At 41.1% G+C, this 25,892-nt stretch overlaps 1 long non-coding RNA gene across 7 annotated transcripts in view; it reads left to right on the top strand.

Annotated features, from left to right (window-relative positions):
* The window catches only part of LOC105090830 (uncharacterized), a 68,000-nt gene extending 42,702 nt beyond the window's left edge, over positions 1 to 25,298 (top strand). Inside the window, exons 3-7 of one of the 7 annotated variants that reach the window (XR_010377185.1) lie at positions 11,838 to 14,290; positions 16,104 to 16,583; positions 19,959 to 20,025; positions 23,685 to 23,737; positions 24,393 to 25,298. This is a non-coding gene — a long non-coding RNA (uncharacterized LOC105090830). Of the gene's footprint in view, positions 1 to 11,837; positions 14,291 to 16,103; positions 22,818 to 23,684; positions 23,738 to 24,392 lie in introns of those variants that run through there. The other 6 variants (XR_010377183.1, XR_010377187.1, XR_010377184.1 and 3 more) reach the window with 6 other exon arrangements.
* Positions 25,299 to 25,892: the final 594 nt, after the last annotated feature.

Genomic DNA, 25,892 nt, shown 5'->3' with positions numbered 1-25,892 from the left:
TAAGCAGGACAAGCAGCATCCTTTGGTTGATATTATTTTAACTTAATTCATTTAAACCAATTTATGGAATTTTTTCCTTCCTTTTTTCTGCAACACCCCCTCCAGACTTTTGTTTGTTTGTTTTTAGGATTATCATCTCTCTTATATATGACATGATGCGCAGTGTATTATAGACACGTATTAAATGAAAGTCAAGAGCAAGCATCCATGAGAGAATGATGGCTAAAATATTATTTTCTCTGAGCACGACATACAAAAAATGTATTTATTTTAAACTTAGGCTGTAAGGGTTAAAATTAGAGGATTCAGCTGAAGCAAAGTTGACCAATTAGATTCCCCTTTCCACACCCTGTTCAATCTATTCAAGTTATTTTTGGAGATACTGAATATACACACCCAAAACTGAAGATTGTGATTACAATTTTAAATATAAGGAGGCAGAAAACATACAGAAAATGGTCAGATAGGAAGGTGTTTTATAGTGTAAAATGTTCATAACATACACTTTCAACCATTTTTAAGTGCGCAGCTCAGCGGTTTCACATACGCTCACATTGCCGTACAATCGTCACCACCATCCACCTCCAGAGCTTGTTTTCATGTTCCCAAACTGAAACTTTATACCCATTAAACAAAAACTCCCATTTCCCCCGCCCCCCAGCCTCTGGCAACCACCCTTTCTACCTCCTGTCTCAATGAATCTGACTACCCCTGGGACCTCGAGAAAGCGGGATCATATAGTATCTGTCCTTTTGTGATGGGCTTATTTCACTTAGAATAATGCCTTCAAGATGTATCCATGATGCAGCAGAACTTCCTCCCTCTTTAAGGCTGAAGAACATTCCTTTGTGTACACAGACCACATTTTGAAAATCCCCGTCTGTTGATCGGCCATAGGTTGCTTCCACCTTTTGGTCATTGTCAGAAAAGCTGCTTTGAATGAGGGTCTGCAACCGTCTCAGTCCTGCTTTCAATTCTCTTCAGGCGTGAAGATGTGTAAGAACCCCCGTAAGCCAGCATCCTGGCAGCTACTCCTCTGGGTGTTAAAGAAACCCCAAGAATACTGTCCCCCGGTAGACAGAGAAGGATAGAGAACATGCGCTTTTGTGTTTTTTTCTTTTACAGTACTTTTCTGTTAGTTGGATGCACTCATCTCTTCTAGACATAAAAATTAGGTATTGATATCATAGCAGAGTTGCTACGCTGTAACTTCAAGGCCACCAACTTTCTTGAGAATTTTAACTGTAGGTATAAAGTTAACACCTTGAAGTCTCACAGTTTAGAAATGCAATTTTTCTTAAGCTACTTCCACTAATAATGGGTGACATTTGTATGCAGTACTAATCTTCATGATACTTTGTTAATAGTTACCCGCACTCATGGTGCGATGATCACTCGGCACATAAATCAGTAGGTAGGTGGGTAGGTGGCTAGATGGGTAGGTGGGTAGGTTAAGTAGGTGGGTAGGTGGGTAGGTTGGTAGGTGGGTAGGTGGGTAGGTTAGGTAGGTGGGTAGGTGGGTAGGTGGGTAGGTTAGGTAGGTGGGTAGGTGGGTAGGTGGGTAGGTTAGGTAGGTGGGTAGGTGGGTAGGTTAGGTAGGTGGGTAGGTGGGTAGGTGGGTAGGTGGGTAGGTTAGGTAGGTGGGTAGGTGGGTAGGTGGGTAGGTTGGTAGGTGGGTAGGTTAGGTAGGTGGGTAGGTGGTAGGTTGGGTAGGTGAGTAGGTCAGGTAGGTGGGTAGGTGGGTAGGTTGGGTAGGTGGGTAGGTTAGGTAGGTGGGTAGGTGGTAGGTTAGGTAGGTGGGTAGGTGAGTAGGTTAGGTAGGTGGGTAGGTGAGTAGGTTAGGTAGGTGGGTAGGTGGGTAGGTTAGGTAGGTAGGTAGGTGGGTAGGTGGGTAGGTTAGGTAGGTGGGTAGGTGGGTAAACAGATGAGCAGTCAGTCTGTCTCAGTCCTTTTCATATCCATTTTATAGAAGAGGAGACTGAGATTGAGAGGGTACGTGTTCAAGGTCCTTTGATTAGAAAGCAGCAAAGTCAAAGTTCAAACTCGTGTCCTCCTGGGACCAAAACCCACTTACAGGTGACAGCTCCTGCCGCCCCCTAGCTGGCCGACGCCTCACCTGGACACCGTGCAGTTGACTGGGCATGGGCGGGGACCTGGATGTTCTGAAAGGTTAAGGCATTTGATTAGGATTTCATAGCTGATAGGTGGTGATACAACAAAAACTCAGGTCTTCTGGTTCAGTTTTTTATACTTTTCCCCGTAACCTACGCAGCCACTGACTGCCGTTGGTTTTAGTTGAACTTAAGTTACCATATTTCCCCCCAAAAGGAAAAGTCTGAACTACCTACATGGAAGTTATGTTTTTTTTAATAGGTAAATTATGAAAGCTGCCCTCTGTCATACATTTTTTATCAAGAGGGCGAGTGGCACATCTTAGATTTGTTGAGTTTGAGGACAGCTCTCCATCATCTGGGCCTTAATCTCATTACACTCGAGACCAACGACTGCAAGGAGTTTGCTTCGGTCTAAGTTTAGAGCGCGCTGATGCTGCTGCAGTATTAGAAGCATTTTTAAGCCGAGGCATGAGCCCTGCTAGTCCTGGCCTGACGCAGCAGAGGGCCTTCCAATCCGGGCTCCTCGCAAGGTCGCCACCTGAGCTCTTCTCTTAACGGCGCTCCCCGGTGACTGCCAGCTCGCGCATCATCTGTCCGTGGAAAACCTGGGCACTTGTCACTAGATACGACTGTGATTTAGCCAACTTTGAATTTTAGTGACTAAGAAGGTCACTTGGGCGTCAGCCCAAGAGGAGAAATCCCCTAAAAGTAACTGTCGTTGTCCTTCGGATTAATCCAGTTTGTGTCAAAGAACTGGGCTGTAGTTTCCACACATTCAGATGCAGATGAACAGGGACAAAGGTAGTCAACTGAACTGTCACCGTGTGTGGCCTGCACACTTCCCGCTCCAGTCACCTCATCCAGGTATCTTTGCCCCGTTTAGTGCAATGTCTTCCCCAAAAGAAAGAGGAGAAATGTACTGTAGATATTAAAATTGAATATTAAAATACCAATGTATGAATGAGGTGCTTTTAAAAAAATCCAGACCCATAACCGCCTAGGTTTCTACTAAGAGACTGGCTCTTACTTCCTCTTATTACCAATGTGTTTGCCATCACCTCTCCCGCTGCGGGGGCTTCCTTTCCACCTAGAGACCCCTGTAAGCTCATCCCGCAGTAAAGCCTGTGCTCCAGCAAGCTCTCATCCACTCCCACGTGGTCCCCCATTCCTGGAGCACGAATTATTAAGTAAACTTGACCCTTATCCAATTGATTTCACTTCCTCCACATTTCACTTCTATTAGCATAAAACAGAACAGGGCTAAAAGCTAAAATAAAGGAAATGAAAAAATATTTTGTTGGTAAAAGATGGTTGCTAATAACACGAAAATATTTTCAGATGTGGGCAAAATAGAGTTCACTAGAGAAAAATAGAAACATACCTGTGTTTGTAGTTTTAATATGTACATACTTTAAACATTCACACATTCTGAAATACTAGTATAACATCATTTCATTTCCAAGGAGAATGGTAGCTAGTCCTCAGTTTCCTCATTTAAATTAATAAAATTGGTTTCTTTTATGATGGATTAACTAATTGCATATTTTTTTTCCATACAAAGTTGGAATAGCTGTCTCTCAGGCATCGGTTTTGCAAAAATAGTCCGCCGTTTTCACTTTCCACTGGTAACATCATTTACGTCGGGAAGAGCTATATTCTGATTTCTAGAAGGTATTTCTCTAGAGTCAGTTTTAAAGTTCGTGGCGTGGTCTTTCCTTTATAGTATCACTTTTCCTGTCACTTCCCAATAGTCATTGTACAAAGGCACACTAAAAATGGGACCCAGGATGGTCTTAAAAACTTTGAGCAGTTTTGAGTAAGACACGTGTTCTACAAAATATATGAGGGTAGGTGAGTAAAAGAAGGCTTTAGTTTTAAAAACATGAATGAACGATGGTCGCAAAGGCAGATAAAGGGGGAGAGTGATGTGGGAAAATAAGGGCGGGTCTGTGACTGTTGTTGCTCGGAGACCACGAAGAGCTACTTGAAAAGGAAGATAAAACTTATAGACAACATTAATTTACTTATAAAAAATCAAAATGTAAAACAAGGCAATGATATTATTTTTAGAAATACATATATATACACACATATATATACGTTATGTTGCCAAAATATAGATGTGTTATTCACACACATCATAACCAGCAGTGCGGTAATCCCCTTGCTCAGGGAAGGATAAACTCCGTGAGGGGAGCGGCATTTGCCTCCTGTGTTCTCTACAGCCCTGAGGTGTACCTCGTATCTCTCAGGCGTCCATGATCTATTTATTAATTCATCGCACTCATATCTAGTATAATGTCCTATGGTGATATTTGCAATTAGGCAAAATAGAATAGAGTAAGTGGATAGAGAGTACCAGGGTGCTATTTTAGGTATCATGGTGAGGGAAGGCCTCTCTAAGAAGATCATCTTTGAGTAGAGACACGAATCAAGTGAGAAGAATGAGCCATGGGGTAACTGGTGGCCAAGTAATCTAGACAGAAGAAACAGCATGTGCAAAGGCCCTGAGGTAATTAGTATCTGGTATGCTCTGTTAACGGCAGGAAGGCCCAGGTGACTGGAGCAGAGTGAGTTAGGGGAATAGAGGTGGGAGCCAGCGGCAGAAGAACTATTCAAACCAGTCACGTAAATCCTGATGAGGACTGCGGATTTGGCAGTAAGGCCGCCTGCTGAGTTGAGGTGCTGAGAGATGCTGGGGGTTCGGACACGGAGCAGAATATCTGATGTGTACCTAGTACTCAGTATAAGTTATTTATCACATGCTGCAGATGGACTCACAGGTACAAGGCACAGAAAACAAAACAAAACAACAAAAAAGCTCAGTTTTCTTCCCAGTCTGTGTCCCTGATGACAACAGTAACCAAACACCAGAAGGCAACTGAGGACAGAAAGGGGCTCATGGAAGGTTTTACAGGAGAAAATGCAGAGAGATTAATAAAAAGAGGAAATGAAAATTGTTTCCTGTCACAGGATTTGTTTATTCCAAAATACTGTTTGGTCTCACAAACTCACCAAAACATTACCAGGCAGATCATTTAACCTCTTTAAACTATCACCCTTTGTGGGAAATAATTTATTATTATTGATTACCTCAATCTGAATTCTGTGTCGGCTTATATTCATCTTTAAGCAAGTGAGTACATGGTAACACTAAAGACAGTTCTTTATTATATACCTCATGGATCAAAATTTTCTATTAATCATTTCCTACATTCAGCACTTCTCTGGAATTTTTGGTAGATATGATGGTGTTTCTTTTTTTAATTGAAGTATAATTGATTTATAATGTTGTGTTGCTTTCTGGTGTACCGCACAGGCATTCGGTTTTATGTGTATATAAAACTTTTTTATTATAAGCTATTCTTTTTCATTATAGGGTATTCCAAGCATTGAATACAGTTCCCTCTGCTGTACAGTAGGACCTTGCTTATCTGTTTTGTGTAGGGTAGTGTGTATCTGCTAATCCATGATGGTGTTTCTGAAAAGAAAATCTTCAGATCAACCCAATAATTCATCGTCAGGGTAGCAGCAGATTCAGCGTAACACGGAAGCGTGCCCGTCCAGCCCCGCCAGAGACAGGGGACTGCTTTCTCAGAAGACTCAGAATAGGAATCTCGGGCCTTGCTTCTGCTTCAGTAATTAGTCCTGTTCTGTGTGTGATAGCGAGAACCTAATCCGTTTAGCAGATTTCATTCATCAAGTTAAAGAAGCATGTGCTATATTTAATCCCCAAAATGAGTTGTAGAAACTGACTGACAAGGCTCACACAGGGCTGGCAGCGTTCGGAGGCTCTGAATTATTTCACTCGTAGAAAGGGCACACCAACGGGCACCCTGCCTCCTGTACATTATGAATTCACCGCATTTGTCCTGAAAACGTGTTCGTTATTTCAGAGCTTTGAATGGTGGCCGCCCCGATTCCCCGCGGTGTGGTGGCTCAGGGCCTGGCTGCCCTGCAGGGCTGCGTGTCCCCAGCTGGTGGCCACACCCTCAGCAGACAGCCCGGGGCCGCAGGCAGCCCTCCCTCTGGCTCTCGGCTGCATCTCGACTTCCGCAGAGACAGACTCTCTGCCGAGTCCTCCTTGAGGGAAATGCCCAGGTGGGTGGGGACCGTCCACCTCCCTGAGGCGAGTGACCCGCCCTGGTCCTCAGCCCTGCACCTGAAAAGTCGCTTGGGCACAGGCAGGGACGGTCCTTTGGAAATTCCCCAGGAAAAATGAACCCCCTACCCTCAGCCCCTTTAGGTCACTTCTGCCTGATGCCGCGTCCTTATGGTGCCAGGGCCAGAGGGAGGAGGCCCCGGCGAGGGGGCGCCGCCGGTGGGGGCTTCCAGCCCGGGGGGCCGCAGCTGCCGGGCCGCAGCTGCCTCCCCGCAGTCCGCGCCCCGGTTCCCTTCCTACCTGACTGCGGAGGCCTACCTTTAATTTGGGCTACTGTTCCTTTAGAGTAATAGTAAAGAATGTTCATTCTCTCCGCCCTTAGCTAATGATCTTCCTTGTACTCAATGCAGTGACGCAGGAAACTGTTCTCAGTGAACCTTGTAGCAAAGAAACAGCCCAACCGACCTGCCGCCTAGGGCTCCACGTACTTCTAGGAAATCTCCTTCCTCTGTCTTCCTGTCAAGGGTCACAGAGAAAAAACCACCACGGTGTTTTGCTCGTGGATTCTTCTGGTAATTGTGGTGGCAAGAACAGGGTCACGGCTCTGCCACAGATGAGGACGTGGCCGAGGCCGCTTCTGACACCTGAGGAAGGAGACAGGCTTCAGAGAGGGTCTCAGACCTCCACAGTCGGCTTTGCTGCTGGCAGGCAATTCCTCAGAAAACTTGGTTCTTCCCGTTTGCGTGGACGTCCCGCCCCTCGTCTCCCATCCTTCTAGATGTTTAGAATAGGTTTATATTTTAAAAATCCAACTATCCACACAATGGTGTAGACAGACTGGATTGGGGGTAAAAGGCAAGAGGCAAGGTTGTGAAGAGCAAAATCCAAGCTCGTCTGGTAGTTACCTGCTGCCCAGATGTCCGCATTCCTGACACCTGTGGGTAAGCATCTCCCACAGCATCTTGTGACGTGTCTCTCATGTGGATCAAGTAGAACTTGTGCTTCCTAACTTTTTTTTTTTGGAGTATCAGTTCACTAATGGGAAGATGTATCATGGAAAGTACAGCTTTAAGGTACAGAGTAGAGTTCTGCAGGCCATGCTTTCTTTTGTTTCCAAGTTATGTTTACCTTCTTCCTTTCAAATATTGAAAAATAATGTATTATTTTCGGATGAAGGAGGGGGAAGAGGGAGGCGTGGCAGAGGAGGAGGAGGAGGAGGAAAGAGAAAAGGAAGAGGGGGTTGGGGAAAAGGGAGAAGGAAGGAAGGAAAAGTATCCAGGGGGTTAAGAGTTAGGTTAAAAGTTTTTGTTTATTACAAAACATCAAGCCTTCAACTCCTCCTCTCAGGGCAAAATAACAAAGAAAAAATTCATGAAGCATCCTTGCTCTGCAAAAGCAAAATGAATAGAGGTTTATGTTTTATGACATTTTGAGATCAAACGCATTTGCCAGCGGCTCCCAGGGAGACGGGAGGGAAGGGCTGAGTGGAGAGACGGGCAGTCCGTGTGGCACCAGTGGGTGACGCTGATCCAAAGGAACCGGGAAGTCCTAGATTTTTAAATGCTTTTTTTTTTTTTTAATAAACAAAAAATAAAAGAGATTAGGACCGATTAGAATAGGAGGTAAAGGTGTTAGAATTAAAGATCGTAAAACTCTAGGTGCTATGTTTTGGTTGAAACAAAATAAAAAGTGAACTCATGTGAAATGAGACAAAATAAAAAAGTGAACTCATGTGAAGAATCAAAAAGTGAGCCGAGGGCTGGGGTAACAACGACAGGCTTGAAAGTTGGGAAGAGACTTGTCTCATGACCGTCCCCGAGCACCTCCGAGAAGAGGCAATGATGCTGGAGAACGGTCCCCGACTGTGACCGTGAACTGCCCTCTGGCCCTGACTCTGTATTCGTATTGGGTTTTAGGCAAGTCACTGAAAGTTTCGAAGCACCCATTTTTTCTTTTATGAGATGAAGTGATTTGATTAAACTGGGTGAAGAAAAAAATCGAAGGAATTGGAATTTTAAATGTTAATCTATTTTGATAGGAAACATATTCTTAGAATATTCTTTGTCATGAAAGAAATAGAATGAACTTGAATCATCTGTCAGCATTGCCTCATGAAGCCATTATGAAGGTTAGAGTTACTTGTTAAGATTTCTTCTGATGAGAGAGTGTATGTTTGTGTTTTTAACTAAATGAGAAATAATCCAGATTTATGCTCACTTTCAACTAATAACCTGGCGTCACTGAAGCATTGGACCCCTTTACTCAAAGTGTGAAATGTGCTCTATGTGGTATCAACTCCTCACGCTTCTGTGCTCGGTAATTAAAGCACAGACTTTCATCATTTTCAATTTCACAAAGAAAATCAAAGATAAAGCAGTGGTCAGAGTTTTGTTTTTTGTTCTGCTGTTTGGTTTGTTTGTTTTTGTTTTGTTTGCTGGTTTGTTTTCTCTTTTCTTTGCAGATAACGCTGTCAGGAGGGCACCACACTCATTTAGAAATCTTTTTGTTTCTCTCCCTTCCTCCCCTCCCTCTCTTCCTCTCTCCTTTTCTTTCTTTATTGCCTTATTTTCCTAAGAAAAAAATGTTTAAGCAAGGGTAGCTTTAGATGGAAGAAAGTGTTTTACCGATTTGTGTGCGGGGCTTCGAGGCAAAGTTGCTAAATTACCAGCGGAAGGGCAGCATTTGGTTTGCATGTCTGCTTCTGAACCTAAGGGGGAACAATGTGTCGATCCTGCTTGGGAAGTTTAACTTCAGGTTCCTGAAGACTTTCCTTATGTTTCCAAGGTCCTGTAACCTTGCACTTGAACCTTCTCTGCTGAGAATTCCAAAGCAAGCTAGAAAGCCATAAAATAAGAGAACTGCCGCCGGCCCCAGGTCCAGCCTTCTTCCTGCAGGGAGATATTTGACAACAGCCCCGATTTATATTTAAATGTACCAGTCTCCAAAACCTTTAAAAATGTAAAAACCGAGGAGGGGGTGGTGAGCAAATATCCCACAGGACACATGCAAAACCTTGAAAGTAAGTTGACTGAAATCAAATCACCAATCTTTGCTCACTTGAATATTTCTTCAAATAGAAGGGTTTGGTCGCTCTTGGAATAACCCTAAACTCTCCACCTGAGGCAGCTTCTTCACGTGCAGAACTTTGGATTTAACGTATTCTCTCTCCCCGACTCCCCCCACCCCATGACACACACAAACTGTCCAAAAGAAGAAATGTCATGTTTTGGAAAGCTATCCTATTTACAAGGATGGAAATATACTGAATTTTAGGAGACATCTGTTTTGAATTTCTCAGTATACTGTGTTTATTTTTATTCCACGATTTCTCCCAGAGTATTCCAGATTTGTGATAATGGATGTACATCTAATTTTAAAATTTTACTGTCCATTTCAATAATGTATATTTAGTAACCACAGAGGTTTGCAAGAATTGTACTTTCGGTATAATACTGGCTTTAACTACAGTAAAAAGTTATATTTAAAGCAGTAGGGAAATTGAATCCTTTGCCATTACTTCTTCCATTTGCCTCAAGCTGTTTCCCATAATAGCAAGGAAAGCTTATTTATCCATATCTTTTGCCTCCAATGGACATTTTTAGCTTTTTGATACTAAACTTTTATCCCAAAGAAACGATAATATTTTTTCTGGACTGTCCTTGGCTGTTTTCACTATCGTATGGGAAAGCTGGTAACTGGGACGTGCTCGTGGAAAGATACTTGATGAAACTCGTCTTGTTTGTCAGAATTACAGCCTTGTAGTTTGGGTCCGTAAGATTGTGCTTTTATGGTTTCTTTTTAGTCAGTATAAGTCAGCTCTCTTTTGTATCATTCAGGTGATCTTAACATAACTGAGTGTGTAGAATTGAAAATGTGAAAGAAACTATTTTTAAATGAATATTCAGGTCAAAACCTCCATTTAGTAAGCCATTTTTTGTTACCCTAAAACAGCAAAAAGAATTGAGGGGATTTTTTTTTTTGAAAAGTTATTGCCAAAAAAAATTTTTTTAACCAGAAAATAAAAGCTGAAAATAGATGGAAACATACTATATTTTGATAGCTCTCTCCAGAATGACAGATTTTTCTCAGTGAATCTCCTTATGTGAAATATGCCTTCCCTGTGGTAAAGTATGAGATATGGGAAGCAACTAATTGGATTGCTCAAATTAGTCAATGTGTTTGAAACTTTTGGGGGGATATTTTGCTTTTTGGGTAACTATATAGTGCCAGTTGTTGTTTTCTGTTCAGAATTTCTTCTTGTGAACAATAGGCAGAAATCCAAAGTAACATTAAAGAAATGCCACGTTAGGCATAATATGATGACCGCAGGTACACAGGCATTTCAGCAAGGAAGCGGTACTGAAAAATAAGAGCGATAACATGATAAAGAATGATTATCGATTTTTTAGACGTTAACATGAACTGGACTTCATAAAAGCAAAAGAAGTGTTGGAAAAAGAAGACTCTAGAATCAATGATCTTACAGTATTTTGAAAGGTCTTTCTAATGCTATCTTTTGGGGAAAAAGATCTTCTAGCTACAATGATTTTAATAAAGCAAAAAACCCCGAAGGCTGGGACATTTTCCTTTAAAAATATTGAAATTGATAGCATCTTAGTTATTAGTAGGAAAGCCTTTGTGTTTCTTTAAATTGACTGCAAAGCAAATTTTCTGTTTGCTAAGACTTTTTGTAAATGTCAATTGTATGTTAAAATGACTGATTTTTGGATGAACGTACCCCTGTAATATCCATCCGCACTCACTGGCCTTTCAGAATTAATCCCCTTAGAAGATGTCACCGTAAACCAGGGAACTGTTACCAATCACGTTTTGGGAATTGCCTTAAAATCCAACCCGACTGATTTTTTTTAGCACTACTTTTCAAAGAAACTGAAAAATGACAACTTTATATCCTGTAATGATTCAGTTTTCAGATAAGCTGAAAAACCCTTAATGTTACAGTTTGGTGCATATAGTAGCAAATCAGATTGACTCACAAAGATCGGAATGAAAAATTAAGACTAATTTTCACCTGTGCTTAATAAAATACCTCAGATGGTCATTTTGGTGGACAGAAGCAGATTCTCTCTTTTTTTTTTTTTTAAACTGAACCTTTCCTCAATGGGGAAACGGTATATAGTTAAAGTATTTGGATACAAGTTCGGTGGAGGTGCAAAACTCACTGCCAAATGTATGTTTTGGTGAGAAGAGAAGTAGAAAGACTCATTCTCAGGAGGACTTTTGTCGAATCAAAGCACATCACTGCTTCTCTGCATTCCCTTGTGAAGCCTTTCACTAAATAAACCCAGAACAGTTAAAGGCTGGGCCCTCCCAATTACATTTTCCATAGTACCATCATTTTGCTCAACAGAGATAATAGAAGTGTTTTCAAAGATGAGAATATTATTGGAAGAAGTATGCAGTTGCTCGAAAAGTACTTTAAGGGCTAGAAGCATGTTCACGAGGGTAAGTTTGTAGAATGTGTTATCTTCATGTATATCATTAAAAGAAAATATATGGTCTGCTGCATGATAGAGTAAAATTCCTAATTTAATAAAACACTTGATTAAAGAACAACAACCACAAAAACCCCTCCTCGTCTGAAATTTGGCCCTTTGCAGTGCTTGATACCAGCGACCCTGGTGGTGGCCAAGATCTCCGATGGGCGTTCGTTCACCTGTTCGAACTTCTCCCCGGCAGGTCTTCGGGGAATGATTGATTAGCTTCTGTGACTCTGACTTTAGATTCCAGGACGTCCAGACACATGGCGCCCCACCGTGGAAGACAGCTGTTCACACACTGTTTTATATCAAGTCAGGTAAATGAGGGGCTGCGGGGGTGTAGACTGCGTCCGGTGGGGCAACGGGATGTAGCCACGTGCCTGAGAGTCAAGGAAGACACACGCGCACACGGAACACCGACTGTATTCAAGGAAGTACGTTGGATCCTCGGGGTCTGTAGATGATGAAGGGTCAGTCCCTGACCTCAAGGGTCTCACTGTCTGGTAGGAGAACAAGAGAGAAGCCCATGCAAGTGGCTGGTGTATCTATTTTTCACTTTTAAAGGGACTGTCACATAGAAAAAGATTTGGTATCGAAACCAGAGTTCTCCATCCTCTTGGGTGCTCGTCCTTAACCTCCCACACTTACTCTCCTCGGTTTAAAGTTCAATGGGAGATACCAGATGGCCTGTGAGTCTCAGAGTATCTGCACAGAACATCGTTTGCATTGTCTTCTTGTACAATTTTGTTTAAGAAAATCCTCAGCTAGTAAATTTGGTCACAAAAAGTGTTAAAAATAGATACAAATGCATTGTACATCTAGAATGAGTGGGGAGGAACCGCAGACTCTGTCACCGCCCAGCAGCTTGTCCCAGACGAGTCTGTGTTTTGAGAGTCAGTTGAGTGTAGCACTCAATGTTTTTAGAGAATAGACATCTGTCTCCATCCTATGGCTGCATGATGTGTTTATTTGTACAATGATCACCATCTTTTTCTTAAAGCATTTAGGGTACTTATGGGCAGATCTATACTCTTGTGCCTGAAATTCTTTGACCTCTAAGCTTTTTGCTTGTCCTCTTTTTTTTTTCCCCCAAAATTCTTGCATTCATTAGATCCTTTTCAAGAAACCTAACGGTATTTGCATTTGTGTAATTCTCTCATTGCTGAAAAGCATTCGTTTCATGGCTGGAATGTTGCATCTGTTCAACGGCCTCCAGGCAACACTAAAAACTAGTTTTAAGACAGGAAACTGGGAAGAGTCGTGTGTTTAACTGGAGTTTCAGAGGGGATATAACGAAAAGCACCTACATTGACTTTGATCCAAGATTATCTGGTTAATGCCCTCGCTGATTAAAAATTGTGAGCTCTGAAGCCACTCCGTTATTAATGGTAGATAACAGATTGCTAAGAACATTTCTACCACTGTGTCATTGTGTCTAACAGACATTTACGATTACTGCAGGAGAGAGGTAGCTTGTTAATTAAGTCCAAAAGGAATAATTCTGAAAAATAGGGCACAGTTATCACACGCTTTTGCCAGAAACTAAGTGTTTTCTCACTGGCTCTGAGGTGGTGAGCAGTGCCCTTACAGAGTTCTAAAGAGTAATTTCATAAAGATCGCCTACATCAGATCATAATTTTCCACTATTACCTAATAACATCAAAGATAGTTTAACTCCATCTCTGATAGACATACATTTATCAGGTGGTCCTTTTTGAAAATTTAAGCCATTCGATTTTCTGTAAATAAGTCATTATGAAAGGAAAGCAACTCAACAGTGAAGATTTGGAGATTTGGGTGGAAGAAAACCTTTCTCCCTGCGAAGTCACTTTCTTCTTTCTCTCTCTCGCTGGAAAAGTCTTTTAATATATAGTAATTTCTGTCTAACTTTTTTCAGAGGAGAAAGTTATAAATATAATGAGTTGTTTAAAATTGTTTAAATATCTGGATTATTGCTACACATTTAATAAGGGACATTCTTACATTGGTACAGAGATAAAGTAATCTCTGAATGAAGTCTTTTGTCTTTTCTCTCCTCAATTATGATTTCGAGGACTCGAGTTGCCACGTGGTCCCATTGTTCAAGGAGCAAGCTGATCTATTAATATTTCTTAAAAGAAAAAAATTACTGTGAACTGTTAACTAAATGCTGGGGTTTTGCCTGTTTGTTCTTTTAAAATGTAGACTGGAGGAAGTATTAATGAAAGCCTATAGAATTATTATCTTTGACTAATGAAAATAAAAAATAGAATAAAAATATACCAACCATAGAATCACTTGTCTAGAAGAGGTCATTAGTCAGGGTTCAAAATCAATGCATCAGTCCTTTAGACAATTAATCCAAACATATCATATGGCATCTATTTGATGAATAACTTGTGCTAAGGTTTTTCATTTTCATAAGATTTATTGAGCACTGTGATACTTAACTTTAATGGACTGGACTTCTGGCTGGAATCCTTTCTCAGCCCACAGGTCACCTGCAGAGAGGAACTCCTGGCTGCGCGTTTCAGGAAGGAACCGGGAAAGGTTCTTGCATGCCCAAGTCTGCTTTGGATTATTCATTCTTAAGGGTAAATCCTTATAAAAGTGATTTTGATGGTAAACCAAAATCCATGTAATGCATATCAGCACTTGATATAAATTTTTTATAAACTTCCATATTTTCCAAGATAGGATTCCATATAATATTAAAGCTGCAAGAAATAATCTTTTAATAGAGAGGCAGCTTGGTCCTTAAAAATGATCAAGTTCTGCTGATCTTCTTTATTTTACATTTCTATATAGAATGGACCTTTATAGATTCTTTATAGAATTTATAAAAAATTATAACTACTTTTATTTTTTACTTTTTATTGAAGTATAGTCAGTTACAGTGTGTCAATTTCTGGTGTACAGCATAATAGCCCAGTCATGCATATATATACATATATACACACATATATTTGTTTTCATATTCTTTTTCATTAAAGGTTACTATAAGATATTGACTATAGTTCCTGTGCTATACAGAAGAAATCTATGTTTTTTAAAATCCATTTTCACATATAGTAGTTTGCAAATCTCAAACTCCCAAATGTATCCCTTCCCACCCCCTTTCCCCTGGTAGCCATAAAATTGTTTACTATGTCTGCGAGTCTGTATGACTAGTTTTATATCATGAATTTTTTCTGTTAAATCCCCATGGATCATACTTTGTAATACATTTTTGTTTACTGTTTTTCATCCCCCTTTCACCGTCCTAATCAAACTGTTTTTTTTTTTCTACAAAGTCAGTGCTTACTAAAAACTCACGGGAAATAAAATGGTATTATATACATTGTTTCACACACGCTGATGTCAAAAACATTTGGTATCCTGTTGATTGAAAGAACAGATGCTTGTGTAATTTATGGAGCTAGAAATACAGTCACAATATCTTCCCAAAATAGTAACGTGTCCTAATAACATGGTTAGTGGGCAGTGAAGTCAAAACCTTGGACAACTCAAGGCTGCAGACCTGATTTTGAGTGGAGCGTAGACAATTTGAAGGATGTTTTCAATATTCTAAAAATATGATTGTTTATATATAACTATATAATCACAAAGTAATATAATATAAATATAATATAACAATATAATCACAAAGTAGTGCTTGTTTTACATGAAAAAAAAATCCCAGCATATAGCTTCTGTTTTATTTTTCTTTTTGGATTATGCGTATCTCGTCTTCTCTACTGACAAAGTTTAAATAATCCGTATAAGCAGGAAGTCAAGAAGTCTACTTTATTTTAAAAACTAGTATGTTTCCTAGAAAAATCTTATTTTCTATAACACACATGTTGGTCTTAATTTTCCAAGATTAATTTACACAGGTAATAATAAACCATGTTGTGTTACTAACACAATGATTGTGTTCACTGGGGTTAATTTTTAAATTATTTTGAGTATCAGTCAACATATCTATCCTTTCCAAACTAAAGGATTAATCAGCCATTCCTGCAAAGTCTTAGATCACAGACATTATATTTCTTTGCTAAAAATAAACACTGCTTAAAAGGACGTTGGCACAGTTTGTTGAAGTCACGGTGGTTGTACTATTGACAAATGGTTCTTCATTATAAAACAAAACAAAACAAAACAAAAAAAACCTAGATTCAACCATGACTTGAATTTCTCCTTATTTCAATATTTACTCCAAACTCAACACTATCCTTGTGGCTGTTTCTACAAAAAGGGTTTATTCTGTTAAAAATAAACATTTTCTTGTTGATCAGTTCTTTAAATAATTAATTATTCATAAAGCAATAGCTTCAATAGCTCAATATAATATAGCTACAAAATAAGCTCGTGGGTTTGGGAAAATACCATAATGTATATATTTTCTTTCCTTTTTTTTTGCTTCAGGAAGAAGTCTAAATTTCAAAGCAAAGCAATCCTGACATATTTTTCCAGTAGCCAGACTTTGAAACATTAAAGCATATGAAGATGTGATGAATGTTCAAATATACAGTAATACTGAAACCCTCGTCCGATTCTGTGCAGAGCCAACGACATACTTATTTGATTTGAAATAATGTATGACATTAGCTCAAGGACAAGAAACTTATCCGCAAGGGGACCAGGAGACGGCATCCTGACCGGACCGTGGTTGCCGCGCTCTGTGTTAACATCGGCGGCCAGACAGAGATGCACTGGGTTCGTCAAGGGTTCCGAACTTCGGGAGAGCTTGAGATTGAGTCTGACTTGTAAGTCAGCATCAGCCCTCTCGGGGAGGAGCCGCCTGTCCTGGAGGAGCTCGCCCTGCCTGTCAGCACCGCCCCAGGCGAGGAAGCGCCACGCGGAGGGCCATCTTACTGGGGATGTCCTCGTGCTGCTTTTTGAAAGGTGATGTATCTTGAGGCTATTGAGAAAAGAAATCTGACTTTTCTTTCTCTCTCTCTCTCTTTTAATCTTAGAATTGGGAACACAGCAGTTTGTGAAGGGAAGAAGCATTAAAATCTTAGGAGACCCAGATTTAAATACCTGCCCCTTAAATAATAAGGCGCCTCATGCTCTCTTTCGCAGAATATCTCTTAGAAAGGACTGTTTGGAAATAAATTAAACTAGTGTATCTGAGGGTGATTTTATTATCCAGACATAATCTAGGAAATGAAAGCTCAGACAAGTTATGTAACCAGGCGGGTGAGGGGCAGACCCCAGTCCGATGACTCAGTTCCTCCCTGTTCAGTTACTCTGCTGTGTCTCCTAGGAAGGTAGCTTTGTGGTTGCTGCAGTTCCCATGCAGATAAAACCTTTCTACAATACACATAGTTTGTATATATATATACTCTCTACTAAAAGAAAGTTTTAATTCAACTTGAAATAATAAATGGTTAATATAAGGAAAGTGAGATAAGCAAAAAATATCAATAATTTTAGGCTTGTATTAAAAGTGACCTTCATTTTGGAGTAATGATGGTTCCTTGTTTCTTTCTTTCCTTCTTTCTTTTTTTATTGAGGTGTAGTTGGCTTATGGTGTTGTGTTAGTCTCTGGTGGACAGCATAGTGATTCAGTTATATACGTATGTATATTATTTTTCAGATTCTTTTTCATTATAGATTATTACAAGATATTGAATTTAGTTCCCTGTGCTCTACAGTGAGTCCTTGTTGTTTATCTGTTTTGTATATAGTAGTGTGTATCTGCTAATCCCAAACTCCTAATCTATCCCTCCCCTTTTCCCCCTTGGTAACCATAAGTTTGTTTTCTATGTCTGTGAGTCTCTTTCTGTTTTGTAAATAAGTTCATTTGTAACCTTCTCTATTAGGTTAAACTTTGTAAATATTTGAGACAGTACATAATTTTTAAACCAACAACACATAAACATGTCTGTAAATACTTTCAGAAACAAAGATAGCTAGTCTGTCAATTACCAAATCTTTCCAGAAAATACAACTTTCTTTTAAAATGATAAGGGCTTCATAACGGTTAGCTGGACTGATTTGCCTGTGAAAAACATTTTTAAATGACTTACGGTGTATTTTGGAACATATATATAATATGGGATTCGTATGTATAAATCCAGTTAATATGTGTATTAAAAACCAATCATTTTTTCCTCATTACTAGTAACTTTGCCAAATAGTACAAAGGTTGGGCTGGAAATGGATCGCATCTCCAAAAACAATTCATAAAGACACTTTACAAAGCGAGCAGCGTAGAATGATTTCCACAGCTCAGTGGGGGAGGAAAACCAGAACCACTTTGGGCCCTTTGCCGTCGGCAGGAGTGAAGGCTGTCAGTAATGACGAAGCTGTTGGACAACAAAATCATAGGCCCCTCTGGGATGTCAGTGTTCCAGTTGTAAAATCTGGCTAATCTGAGCCAGGCTTTGGCACGACCGGCCCCGCGTTCCTGGCCTTCTCAGAGGAGAGCGGTGTCCAAGTATCCCGCTTGGCTCTGGCTGCACCGAGCCAGTTTCTGACTCTGATGCTCGCACTCTTCCTATCGAAGTGGCCAGAAGTCCCGATCACAGTTGTAATCACCCAGAGCAAGCATCTCTGGAACAGGCATTTTACCTGTGTAACTGGTAAGGTGGAAGCGCCCGTGCTGAAACACTTCACGAGATTTCATATCCGAAAGAGAGGAAGAAATCCTCTAAGAAAATGGTAATGGGCCTGAGAAAGGGGTCGAGGCCCCCCAGTACCAGCGAAGCTGGCACCTCATGTGTCACGAGCTTCTTTCAAGGCAAGAGAAGGGCGGATGGCAATGGCTCCCCCCTCCTTTTTTTCCTTTAATTGTAGTACAGTCAGTTTGCAATGTTGGGTCAGTTTCTGGTGTCCAGCACAATGTTTCCGTCACACATACACATACATACATTCCTTTTTATATTCTTTTTCATTCTAAGTTACTGCAAGACATTGAACATAATTCCCTGTGCTACACAACAGGACCTTGCTGTTTATCTATTTTATATTTAATAGTTAGTGTCTACAAATCTCAAACTCCCAGTTTATCCCTTCCCACACCATCCCCCCCACACCATCCCCCCAATAACCAAAAGTTTGTTTTCTGTGTCTGTGAGCCTGTTTCTGTTTTGTAAATACGTTCATTTGTGTCTTTCTTTTTTTTAGATTCCACATATAAGCGATACCACGTGGTACCTGTCCTTCTCTCACTGGCTTACGTCACTCAGAATGACAGTCTCCAGGTCCCCCATGTTGCGCAAATGGCAGTTTTTCTAAGGCACCATTTCTCACTTTTTCTATTCTGAATAGACTCCCTTCCATGAATAGAAAGTAAACGTGATGAAACGATAAGCACCCATGAGTGTCAGCTGCCCCTGGGACGGTCAGATGAGCTGGAATTCAGGCTGAAGGCCGTGTGGTGGGAAAGCCTCCTGCCCTGCGGGTTGTCAGGATCGGAGCCCGCGAGCTCCACGGAGGTCAGGGCGTCAGGCCGAGGCGGGGGCTGCAGACTGACGTGGAGACGCTCTATTTCACACGCTTGCCCTCTGGAAGGACTGGCAGAGGCAGTCACTTAAATTAAACACAGGTCATCAGACAAGATACACAGTCTATTCCTGAAACAGACAACTTGAGCACGCCAGGTCCCCATGGCCTTTTACCGAGCCTCATCACGCTCCCCTTTACGTCCCTCTGTCAGTTCACGTTAGGGCTGGCTGTGTTTAAAAGTGGCATTGCATGTATTCTGCGACCCTCTGGCTCGGAGCAAAGAAATTGCTTTGGTTTAGTTATGACCTAGTAACCTTAACAAAACTGAAGAACTTAATGTTCTCACAAGCCTAGGGAAGAGAGAGAAAAGCTAAAATAAATCTGGCCTTGATACAAGCTGTTCCGATTCTGCCCACACCCCTCTCCAAATCCCAGGGAAGTGAATGGGAAGATCTCTGACCCTTAACTATCTTATTTCTTGTGACTCTTTTCATTCAAGGAAAACTAGGCATGGATTGAGATGGCTGCCACCTACTTTGAATTCTGGAATTATAACAGTGTGTTCTAAAAAAAAAACACTACACACCACGGAAAATGTAAAGGCTCAGTGCAATCGAGTCTCGATGTTTCCAGCAGGACTATTTTACAGTCAAGGCTGTCATGAAAATAAAGATGTGGAGGGCGTAGACTAGAAGGGGCAAAGTAGTGATTGAAAGCCACGCTCGAATTAGTGGAAAACTATCGAACCAGCAGGTGGGGTAAATTGTGAACCGAAAGTTACCGCAAACACAGGGCCCTGACGTCCGTTCTCTTTTCTGACACTAGGGTAGCTGCGAGCGAGAGCAAGAGCCCGACCTCCAGCCGTGGGCCGTCCACACCGCGCAGGGGTGAGGTAGGCTCTGCAGCAGACTCTAACTTTGTGAACCACGTATGCAGCTTAGTCCAAGGAAAGGAAAACAGTGAACGACGGAATTTGCTGAACTTACTCCTGCTGTTCCCTGTGCACATGACAAGGCATTTAGTGGAATTTCTTACTGTTGCGGGTGAATCATTTTTGCATAAGAATTTTAAGTTTTGGTTATATTCTGCTAAGGACTTCTAGAAAAATATTTTGGAAAACAAAGAAAAGCAAGGTTCTGCGTTGCAAATAGTCCCAGCTGCCCTAGGATTTTGCTGTCAGTAGACTGACGCATATTTCGTGTTAATGCAAAATGCTCAGTTTAGCGGCTCCTTTCATAGGGTCCCTGTTCTACAGATGTCAGCAGCTATGCCAAGAGGTGAGTGCGCATGACTGAAAACGGTTGTATATTGACTCGACACTCATGTCACAGTCGACAGGCAACAGAACAGGAGTGACACGCCTTTGGTTGTAACGGACCCTGCAAACCACTGAGTCCCCTGTCCCGCGCTAATATTTTATCCAGCAGCAGCATGGCAACGCCTACTGATTAGGCAGATTCCCCTATGGGGTTCTACTCTGTAAGAAATACTTGCTTATTTCAAAAGGATTAAACTGCCAGTCCAGGTTCATCATCGTCTTATGTCCTGAGACTACTGGTCACCTCAGTATGTCCTCCCAAAAAATGACTAATCTCTCCTCCCCTAATAAAACCGTCAGTCCCCGCGCAGACAGTTCGTCTGGCAGGTATTAAACAGTTACAGACTTTAAACTATTTTAGCTGACTGGACTATGGCATTGTGTAAAAATTTCGAGTACCCGTTTCCCTTATGTTTCACGAATCATCTCTTATTTGATGAGCCCGTGGTCATCCCCGAGGTGGTGCTCCGAACTGTTGTCAGCTGTCTCACCACAAATAATTACGGCCATGCTGGATGCCAGGGAAGTGTATGAAATAATGGCTTTCAGGTCTTGTTTTGATATCTGCCAAATGACTTTCTTTTTAATTGAATGATAGAAAATTATGGAGAGTGGTCTTAACAATGTATTCACTAGAGTTCATGATAATTTAGAACAACATAGATCACAGAGCACTCTTGGGGAAAGAGGATATGAAAAGAACCAAAAAGGAAAAAAAAACTGCTGGGATTTTCATATCCAAAACATTGAAAAATGAACGGTTTTGTAGCATCCTAGAGTGCACCTGTCACAGTGCTGATGGAATCTCTATGTCGGCAACTATGAAAGAATGTATTGAGTTGTTTCTTCATTTCTTATTTGCTCAGTAGTTTCTAAATTGTACTAATTTTGTAACTTTATTTTAGAAAAAAATATCTTAAATATGAAAGGAGAACACTAACAATATAATTTTAGCAAATGTAAGAAGATTTTGTTGAATTTGTATCATCTGAATACACCATGTTTACCTACTACACGCATAATCATATTTAAACGATCAGATGTGTTCTGATGCGATACCTCCAGCTACTTTGAATAACAAACCCTCCAGGTTATTAACCGTGAGATAATTTCACCTCTGGAACGAAGCCAAGATAGGCATTTTTTTAGCTCAATGAAACAGATCCTTTCCTCCCACACAGTGAGATGTGGAGGCTCGCCAGCCTCTCAGCTGGAAGAACCCCACTTCTTCTTTCTTATTCTTTCGAAATGGCCTAAAACGCAGAAACCGCGTGACTACAGCTACCCTGTTGTTTCTGTCTGCACCCCCCCGCCCCTTCAGAGCCTCACAGACACTGCAAAGTCGGCAGAACGCTGAGCTTAGAGGTTGCTTCAGTGAACATTCAACGCTGTCGGTGAGTTTGGAATTAAAATCAAAACCATCGACCGTTGATTGTACCCTATGGCCAACCACCACCGCCACCGTGGCTTTCGGACTTTGCTGAAGACAGGAGACCAGAGCGGGGCGCCCGGGATGCTCTCCTCCCTGGGCGGAGACTACTTTTTAAAAGGTCACAATCAACATTCATTGCTGTCGGTGGGTTAACTGTGTGGACAAGCTCACTGAACAATGAATGCAACTGTGGCCCCGCATTTTGCAATCACCGTCAAGAGACGTTCCCTCCCTGCAGGATCTCTTGACGGTGGTAATGCTGTGGTTTCCTCCGAAGTCTCTGGTCTACAGAGTCTTCACGTCTGTTCACTCAGTGTATCTCGTATGTTCAGATTTCGACGGAAAAGGTACTCATTTAAACAAGAGCAATACTTTTCTACACTTCCGTGTGTTATAAATAGAGCATGTTTTAAGAGGTAAACTATGTCCCTCATGGAATCTATAACATAACAGGCTAAGTCTGAACATCTTCCTGCAGGAGTGAAAAAAAGGCATGGAGGAGTCCAGCGGCCACGCCGTTGGCACCCAGGCCTTAAAACAGCAGCAACACTGCATCTGCTGTTAGATTCCCTGGTCAGAGCGGTACATAAGCACTGGCTACATTTATCTTTGTGCCGCTCAGGGTGGGGACTGACTCAAACCATACCTCCTCTTGCCATGGAATTTGCTAAGGAGGGAAGAAAATATGTATAAGTAACTATGTAACTATCAGAACACTTACGAGAGTCATACAGCAGACGGATTTCCATAATTAAATCCAAATTGAAGGTAACAGTTTACCCACCTTCTTTGTGTTCTGCCTTCCGAAAGCCTTCCCCACATCATCAGACTTAGGGCCACAGCCTGTGAGTTGCCTCACGTCACATCATGGCTGGGGTTCCTTAGCTAGTTTGGCTCTACATCTTTACATAGTACAATTGTCTTTGAATTTGATCACAGCAGTTCTAAGTTTATCATTTGTAATGATAATAATACTTTTTAAATGATTTTATTAGTAATTATATTACCGATGGAGTGTCTATGGTTAGCATTTCTGGAAGGCATCCGTGTTTATTTTTTGAAAATCTGTTAAATACATTATTCTTCCATTTCTTGCCCTTTTCAAGTCCATTTACCTTTGATTCCCATCACAGGAGCCCATTCCTGAGATCCTTCCCCAGATCTCGTTATGACCATAAAGGATTCCACCATATCCAGTATCTAAGTTGTGGCGCCTGCTCTCTGATTGCTGCTTCCTGCTAGTCTAGGCTCTTACTCTCTTATCCCCAAAGCAGCCGTCCTTCCTGCTGCAGTGTTGCTGGAAAAAAAAATGAAATCACACAATCTTAGGATTTTTTTGTGTGTATTCATCGGTTTCCAAATCCTTTGGTCCCTCAACTTTAAAACAAATTAAAAAAAAATTTTTTTAATTGAAGTACAGTCAGTTATAATGTGTCAGTTTCTGGTGTACAGCACAATGTCCCAGTCATGTGTGTGTGCGTGTGTGTGTATATATATATATATATATTCATTTTCATATTCTTTTCCATTAAAGGTTGTTACAAGATATTGAATATAGTTCCCTGTGCTCTACAGAGGAAAAACTTTTAATCTATTTTTATATATGGTGGCTAACATTTGCAAATTTCAAACTTCCAAATTTATTCCTTCCCACCCCCTTTCGCTGGTAACTATAAGATTGTTTACTATGTCTACAAGCCTGTTTCTCTTTTGTAGATGAGTTCATTGGTGTCCTCTTTTTTTCTTTTTTTAGATTCCTCATATGAGTGATGTCATATGGTATTTTTCTTTTTCTTTCTAGCTTACTTCACTTAGAATGAAGATTCCCCAGGTCCATCCATGTTGCTGCAAATGGTATTATTTTATTCTTTTTTATGGCTGAGTAGTATTCTGTTGTATAAATATACCACAGCTTCTTTATCCAGTCATCTGTTGGTGGACACTTAGGTTGCTTCCATGTCTTGGCTGCTGTAAATAGTGCTGCTGTGAACATTAGGGTGCATGTATCTTTTCGAATCAGAGTTCCCTCTGGATATCACGTTGTCCCATGCCCCTCCCCAGGAGTTAGCTGACACCTCCTCCTTTTTCCTCAGCTGCTCCTCTCCGCCATCGTGGTTGCCGCAGATGAACTGACCTCTGGTTTTTGAGGAGAAGCTTCAGTTCATCTGATTTCTCTTCCCCTTCTTCATTCAGAGTCCACAGACGTATGGGCTTCTGCCCGAGGGTTAGCCAACAGCCTCCTGCCTGACTCAAGACAAGTCTTCCTCCATGAAAACCCTCTCCTTCTCCACCATATTGGCTCTTCCCATTTAACATGTGACCAAGTTCAGTTTTCTCCCTTTTCAAATGGAAAACAAAAAAAAAATTAAGAATATAGTTCCCTGTGCTCTACAGAAGAAAAATTTTAATCTATTTTTATGCATGGTGGCTAACATTTGCAATTTAAGAAAAATATCTGTCCTTGCTTCCTCCTCTAAATGGTCATCCCACTTCTTCCCTCCTGTTTCAGAACGGGGCTTTGGAAGTAGCACGTGGAGCTGCAGCAGGCCTGTGGTTGACGGCTTGGTATTTTCACCTCAGCTGGCTGCAATCTGGCTGCATCTAGCGTTCCTCTCCTTCACACGCGTGTAACATTGTTCTCCTGAACCTGCTCTGGGCCAGCTCACCGGCGAGCTCTGCGGTGACAAGGGCAAGCTGCGCCGTCCTGCCAGCTGTCCTGCCGGAGTGCCCCTGGGCGTCGCTGACTGCTGGCATCCGTTCCTGTTATAAACTCCAGTCTCCGCTGACTCTGTGAGCCTAGTCGCATGTGAACTTCTTTCCGTCCTTATAACGGTGACGTCCTGTTTTTCAGAGCCCCATCTTATCCTGCCTAACCTAGTACGCCTGGTTTCTTTGTGAGACACGTCGTGATTGGTTTTCAGGGTTTTTTTCTTCCCATGCTTTACAGTCTTTGAAGGGATCTCAAGCACTGGATGATGCTGGCCTCTGCTTAGAGGCTGCTGATTGTCAAGTCTCTCTCTCCAATCGAGATGGCCCGAATCCGCGTCCCTAACTGCCGTCTGCTCTCCCCGCAGACCCTTGTCCGTGCTGAAATCATCTCGCGCTCCTGCTCTTGCCTTCCTGCACATGTAATCACAAAGCCCTGAAGATGCTTACGTCTCGCTAGCCCGCTGAGATCGCAGTTTGTGTGCGTGTGTGTGAGTGTGTGTGTGTGTATTTCTACTACCTAATTCAGAAACTCATAATTCTTACTTGGACTTCTCCAGTAGTCACCTAATTAACTTTCTGTCTACCATCAGCCATTTGTTCAATATATTTTCTCCACAGTATTTAAAAAACAACAACTTAAAAACTTAATCATGTTGTGGAACTCTTTAATGCATTCTGAATAAAATCTCCTAATATGTTTAACAGATCGATTGTCCTGGTGGGAAATGTGAGTATTAGCTAAATGCGGAAAAATGAAATTTTACCTGAAACTTCACAGAATCCCTGGAGTTTTATTTCAGTATATTAAGGAGCTAATTGCAACTTTAAAATTTTTTCTAAAGTGAGTGTCGTGGAAGATTTACTCATCCTGAAATGGTGAAGACCTTTTTAAGTATTAACATGATCAAAGAAAAAAGAAAACAAAATCATGGGAAGATTTGACCACTTAACCTTCAGTCTGTAGCATGTCAAAAACATACAGTGAAAGGGCAGACGGCCAAATGGAAAATAATATGAGAAATAAAGAAAACAAATGATTAATATGCTTAGTCGATACAATTTTTAGAGATATATTCTTAATACAGAAAAAGCAATAAGGAAAAATTAACACCTCAAGAGATAAATGAACAGTGAATCTGAACAGAGAAGTCACAAAAGAAATGCAAATAAATCAGGTAAATTTTACATAAATGATGTAAAATTCTGCTTCACTGAAGAAATTCAAATTTAAAACAGTGAGATGTGCTTTATCTTTAGCAAAGCTAGCTGAGGAAGAAAAGGTCACAGAAGCCAGAAAAGC

The sequence above is a fragment of the Camelus dromedarius genome, chromosome 21, assembly GCF_036321535.1.
Source record: "Camelus dromedarius isolate mCamDro1 chromosome 21, mCamDro1.pat, whole genome shotgun sequence".
Taxonomy (NCBI): Eukaryota; Metazoa; Chordata; class Mammalia; order Artiodactyla; family Camelidae; genus Camelus; species Camelus dromedarius.
This window is presented reverse-complemented; position numbering and strand designations above follow the sequence as displayed.